Here is a 6,940-nt window from a genome sequence, read left to right on the forward strand (position 1 = left end):
CTAGCCGATAATTAATCTAATGCTAATTATGCTACATTAAGGTTTACTTAGCCGAGCTCATTCTCAGTGTGGGCGCGAGCTGTTACGCATGCGCAATCAATTCAAAACGTACGCCGTCGTCCCGCTGTTATTCCTTATAATATAAATAATTATACATTTATCATACATATTAATAATAATAAAATTAATAACAATTTTCATTTATTTTCCGAGTGTTACCTAATGCAGCTCAAACTACTAAATGTTTTAACTATTTATTAAATAATTAATTGTACATTTAAATTTGTTATTATGTTAATAATAATAATAATAATAATCTTTTTTTGGGGGGGATTAAAATCCCCCCCCCCCCGTTTCATTTCTGTTTTTGTCATTTCTTTCTCTCTCTTTCTCTTTTTCTCCACCTTTATTTCTTTCCTCTCTTCTTCTTCTGAATCTTTTCTTTTTCCTCTTTATTTTTGCCTCCTTTCCTTCACACCCCGATATCTCTCTAGTTCTATGTAATATTTTAAAATCTTTTAACATATCCCATAACTTTAGGAACTATTTTAAGCGCTATTTAATGAATCTAATGTGGAATGTTTAGTCACTGGATCCGCAGTCACGCTAAAACATGACGTCAGCATGGGTCAGAGTGTCCAGACAGGGTTGCCAGATTGTGTTTGTTCAGTCACATTTTTAAAATATTTTTCATCAAAATATTTTCATAAATCCTTTTTTTAGTTTCATTCGGTGACGTTCCAAATAAAATATGTTAGTGGGATCTACATTCAGTCAAGTCACACTTACAGTAATTGTGTGTGTGTTATTGTGGTCTTTTCACGCTCCTGACAAAATGAAGTTCAGCAATAACAACAGACAGGCGTTCGTGTCCATAAACAACTTCCTGCTGTCTCACACCACATCACACTTATGGACTATGTAGTGCTTAGAAGCATTAATGCTATCCAGTTTTCATATTAATCTTAGTGTTTGAATTACAGAAACTCCCCGTTTTAACCTTTAAACCTATTGAAATGTCTTTTTGTCGACCAGTTTTCTAGATTATCCAGATTAGAAAATACTTTTGAGCGCACGAGAACGAGAATGAGTGTTTGACTTGAGACACAAATCACGACAACAATTACAATAACAGTGGGAAGCTTAAAAACATTTTACAGTTCAACCTGGAAACCTGACGGACAGGTGTGTTTTTCCCTTACATGCTCTTAAACAAAGGTGGAGAGAAACACAGAAAAACATTTAATGTATTCTTACTTTACATAACTTGTTTTATTCCCAATATTCTTTACTTTTACTCACCTCTATTGTACAGAAAATAACTGTACTTTTACTTCACTACATGTCTGCATGGCGTTGCTTTACCCAACCACGGTAGTGTGTAGTATTTGAAGTGAATATTTTGACTATTACGCGTAATGACTTGCCTTTCCTTTAAGACACGCCTAATAGCACAACAGGTGATGTAGCAAGGAAAAGCAGGACATTCACAATCAGGACATTCACAATATATATATATATATATATAGTGAGGTCAATAAGTATTCGATCACCCTGTGATTTTAAGAAGTAAGAAGTTCTCTTACTTAGAAATCATGGAGGGTCTACAATTTTCAGCATAGGTGCATTTCCACTGTGAGAGACAGAATCTAAAAAGAAAAATCTGGAAATCACATTGTATGATTTTTTAACAATTTATTTGTGAATTACTGTGTCCAATAAGTATTTGATCACTTGTTTATCAGCCAGATTTCTGACCCTTAAAGACCTGTTATTTTGCTTTTAAATAGTCCATATGCTTCTTACGGAGTCACTGCTTGGTTTTCCTGGCTGTGTGCTTTGGGTCATTGTCCTGTTGGAAGACCCAGCTACGACCCATCTTTAATGCTCTGACTGAGGGAAGGAGGTTTTTGCCCAATATGTCACAATTCATGGCACCGTTCATCCTCCCCTTAATACAGTGCAGTCGTCCTGTCCCCTGTGCAGAAAAACACCCCCAGAGCATGATGCTTCCAGCCCCATGCTTCACTGTAGGTATGGTATTATTGGGATGATACTCATCATTCTTCTTCCTCCAAACACGGCGAATGGAGTTATGACCAAAAAGTTCTACTTTGGTCTCGTCTGACCACAGGACTTGGTCCCATGACTCCACTGGATCCTCCAGATGGTCTCTGGCAAACTTCAGACGGGCCTGGACATGGGCTGACTTAAACAGGGGAACCTTCTGTGTGATGCAAGATTTTAAACCATGATGTCTTAGTGTATCACTGATAGTAGCACTGTAGTGTAACACTGATGGTCCCAGCTCTCTTCACGGCATTGACCAGCTCCTCCTGTGTAGTTCTGGGCTGATTCTTCGCCATTCTTAGCATCATTGATACCCCATGTATCTACTTAGACTTTGGCTGACTGTGGGGTGCACAGCTGTCTTTATGACAGCTAACAACCTCAAACAGGTGCTACTAATTTAGAATCACGAGCAGAGTGTAGCTGGACTATTTAAAAGCAAAATAACAGGTCTGTGGGGGTCAGAAATCTGGCTGATAAGCAAGTGATCAAATACTTATTTGACACAGTAATTCACAAATCAATTGTTCAAAAATCATACAATGTGATTTGCGTTTTTTCTTTTTCTGTCTCTCATAGTGAAAATGCACCTCTGCTGAAAATTGTGGACCCTCCATGATTTCTAAGTAAGAGAACTTGAAAAAAAAATCACAGGTTGATCAAATACTTATTGACCTCACTGTATATACAGTATATATATATATATATACACATAAATATATGTACACATATATTTTGCTCAATTTTTAGTCAACTCAAGTACGGTTAGGGTTAGGTTTATGGATATTATCTGCTTATATTTCTGCTTATATCCCTTTTTCCACTTCATAGCATTATCTATTCTGTAGTTACTGTACACTCTCAATGTCTTACAGAGAGGAGGTCCTAAAATTAACAGTATGGTGTTCAAAAAACAATCTGGCTTTGAACACCAAGAAAACTAAGGAGATTATAGTCGATTTTAGGAGGCACAACACCAATTTAGCCCCCCTCTATATAAATGGAGAGTGTGTGGAAGTGGTCCATACTTTCCGGTTTCTTGGTATCCTTATTTCTGCTGACCTGTCTTGGACAGACAATATTACAGCAGTTATCAAGAAGGCTCAGCAGCGGCTACACTACCTGAGGGTGCTTAGGAAGTACAATCTGGATCATAAGCTGCTACTGACCTTCTACCGCTCGATTATTGAGAGCCTGATGACATACTGTATCACGGTATGGGTGAGTGTGTGTGTGTGTGTGTGTGTCCTGTTACAGTATGGATGGTCCCCCTTTCAGGGTGTACCCACCTTGTACCTGGGATAGGATTCAGGCTTCCTGTGACCATGTACAGGATAGAATGAATGTACAGTATGAACATTTGTTAGAAGTAAACCGTCCCAATCTGGCAGGCCCTCTTCTGTGCAATCTGGCAACCCAGGCTGAGAGGGTGACCAGCTTGATCGCGCGAGACGGGAGGAGAGCTGCCAGGGCCGCACGCGAGGCCGAACTTTTACCGGTCACTTTTTTCTTTCTTTTTTTTTTTTTCCTTTTTTTCTTCTTTTGCCTCACCTAGTTTTTTTTAATTTTCATTATTTTCCCTTCGTTAGAGCCTTTATTGGACACCCTGAGTCATTTCTAAGGATTAAACTATCCTCCTGTGCGGGTTATCTATAACCTCTCCGACTTTAGAAGTGTGTTTTGTAGAAAAGTCCGGAGTTTGACGGCTCGAAGCTAACTCGCTAACAGGACGGGAAAAGTGACGTCATCGAAGGGAAACTTTACCTCAGATTAAATCTGTCTGAGGACCGATCGAGGGGTTTTATTTTACTTTATGAAGTTTTTTGGGCTCAAAAGGAGAACTTCTGTGAGAAACTTTAATCCTGGCTCTCAGAACAGCCGGTGATTAGCATGCTAAACAGGTGCGGCTAGTCAGGACACCAGGGCTCGGGATTTATTACTTTCTGTTGTTGTTGTTTTTAAACTGGGATTTAAATCTTCTTTTCCTTAAGTGGTGAGTAAATCAGTTTTATTCTTATAATTAATGATAAGTTTTACACCCGTGTGTGTGTGTGTGTAATGATCCATCTTTTATCACCTCAAAGATTTCTCAATAAATCACTTCAGTGTAGAAATACCTAATGATATACTCATTTTACTGTGTGTGTGTGTGTGTGTGTGGTGTTGAGCTTTTTTTGACACACACACACGCACACACACAGCTTGTTTCTGTTTTAAAACGCGAAGTTAGGTAAGGTTTATATATTTTTCCTAAAATCTCAGTTTATTTGCTTAATAATTTGCTGATTCAAATTCTGACTCGGTATCGATTCATGAATCATTTAAATAATTTGAATCAGAGTCAAAGTTCAATTTAAGGAAAGGTTTTATGCCTTTATTTGGATTCTGTAAAGTAGAAAAGAGGAATGGAGTGATCAAACATTCATTATCAGCGACCAGATGTGTGTAAACACACACTCCTGATACGCTGTGTGTGTGTGTGTGTGTGTGTGTGTGAGAGAGAGAGAGAGAGAGTGTGTGAGAGAAGTACACCCTTGTGGTTTCGTGATGTTTCTCCTCTTTCATTTGCATACTACATTTTAATTTACTTACATTTTTTTTTCTTACATTTTATTTTTCTTACATTTTATTTTTCTTACATTTTAATTTACTTACATTTTAATCTCTCCTAATCTTTAATCTTTATTTTCCCTCCTCTCATTCTGTCCTCCTCTCAGTATTTATTTCCTCTCTGTTGCTTTTATTTTTCTTTCCTTCATTCCCTCTCTATTGTCTCTTCTCTTCTTTTACCTTTTCTTTCTCTTTGTTACCTAAAGTCTGTGGATTCTGAATCTTTTTTTGCTTCCAGTTTCCGTCCCTTGTTTGTCATCCTGTCTTATGCCAGTTTCTTTTTTTTAATTGATTGTCTGCATTCTTTAAATCGTTTCTTTCTCTATTCTCTTTCTCTTTATTTTCTCATCCTCACATTTCCTCTAATTTACTTTAAATTAAATGTTAAAATCTTTTTTCTTTTTTTACATGTTTCTTATTTCCTTCCATCTTCTTATCTTTTCTAGTTTTCTAAATCTTTTTTTCTTTTCTTTCCCTATTTCTCTCTCTCTTTTCTCCTGTCATCTTTCCTCTTTATTCATTTCATCTTGCGTTTTTTCTGTCACCTTTCTTCTGTTTTTTTTCTCCGCAGTGTTGAACCTGTGTTTGCCTTCAGGCGCGCGTGTGTGTGTTACCTGGATGTACTGTCTGTGGTGTGTTACTACAAGGCAGGAAGATTATAACCACACTTGCGCGCGCACACACACACACACACATTCCTGAGGTTGATGTTAAAAACTCAGCAGGTCTTACTCTCTCTTATTTCTTCCCTCTGTCACTTCTCTTCTCTCTCTTATCATTAATTTGATCTCATTCTATCGTTTCTTCTCACTTTCCTCTTCCACTTCCTGACTCCCACACATGTACTTCATGTAAACACAGGACTTGTATTATATTTTAATGCTCTGGACGTACAGAACTGTGCGGTATTCTCCTTCTTGATGCGGTTATTTAGGCTGTTGAGATGAGAATACACCTGCGAGTGATGGAAGCGAAACAGACACAATGTGTGTTTTGGATCTTCGTAAATTTTTCGTAATGCATCAACATTTTAAACAAGTTGTTCATGTTGAGCTGTATTCCGTTTGTTTATAGTTTTATGAGGATGTTAAACCTCACACACGAAACAGCTCTTTTTTTCCCTTCTCAGGTGGTGATAAACCAATTAAAATTCTGAACAAATCATATGAATCAGTTTGGTGCTGATTCTGATTAATTGTGCTGATTTGAACAGTACCACTGTTGCAAGTCGACCCATCAGAACTGTCACAAACACAAGACATTCTTCTTGTTTATTTTCCTTGATGAAATCAAAGAATGAAGTGATGAAGGGTCAAGCCGAACCGACCGGCTCTGTGATATGAATCCTCCTTGGCCTTGTGACGAATACCACTGAATCACTGTAAAAGACTTGACTCATTCATTCTTTAATATTATTTAAAATTACACCCCTTTGCTACGTTTCTTGAACTTTTTTGCTTTCCAGTCTGCAGCCTGCATTTGTTCTTTCTCTCTTTTTTCTGCTTTATTTTTTTTTCAACATTTCTAGAACATTGAAGTTGACCCTGAGGCGAGTTCCTCTTCTTTTATACATTCTTAGAAGATTCATGAACTGTATTGAGAAATGGATCCTACACACACATGCATACAGACACGCACATATTTGTACACACACACTTACTGTACTGTATGTCACTCTTCATTCCTAGCAGTCTTGTTTTTGGTCCACTTCAGCGATAAGGCAGGTTTGGTCAGGTCTGAAACGGGAGGCTGAACGTGTCAAGTAAAAAATAAAACACTCTGGGATGTGCTGGTTTAGAAAAATAAGCAGCAATGTGGCGTGTGATTTATATATTTTTAATGTAATTTTTTAAATATAATTTACTGTAACAGCATGTCCTTGGGTGATTTTTTTTATTTTTTGTTTGTTTTTTTCCTTTTAGACCACAGCCGTTATTTATTATCCTTTTTTCTCCGCAATGCTTCATTGTGTTAGTGATCTGATACAAGAACATCTAAGTGGTGGAATTTAAAGTAAATAAAAAGCGTCCATCTGTCTTCATTTCACAATCATGTGACCGGCGTCTTTATAAACACCTGACTCACGTGAGCACGTCATGGTTGATGGTCTTCGTCATGACCTTTGTTTTTTTTGTTTTTTAAGCATTCTTTAAACACAAACACACTGACGTTCTGTCTGCCGCCGCTGAGATATCTGTAGATATCAGAGCTTCATGAAAAGCTTCTTGATGTTCTTTACAACTTTATAATCAAGGATCAG

General features: G+C 37.4%; 1 protein-coding gene across 2 annotated transcripts in view; it reads left to right on the forward strand.

Annotated features, from left to right (window-relative positions):
* Nucleotides 1-3,527: 3,527 nt before the first annotated feature.
* Nucleotides 3,528-6,940, forward strand: part of kif1c (kinesin family member 1C) — a 36,604-nt gene continuing 33,191 nt past the window's right edge. For both annotated transcript variants that reach the window (XM_053490950.1, XM_053490951.1), the window contains exon 1: nucleotides 3,528-4,063. The gene's annotated coding sequence lies outside the window, so the exon portion shown is untranslated. The remainder of the gene's footprint in view (nucleotides 4,064-6,940) is intronic.

The sequence above is a fragment of the Clarias gariepinus genome, unplaced genomic scaffold (genome assembly GCF_024256425.1).
Source record: "Clarias gariepinus isolate MV-2021 ecotype Netherlands unplaced genomic scaffold, CGAR_prim_01v2 scaffold_37, whole genome shotgun sequence".
Classification (NCBI taxonomy): Eukaryota; Metazoa; Chordata; class Actinopteri; order Siluriformes; family Clariidae; genus Clarias; species Clarias gariepinus.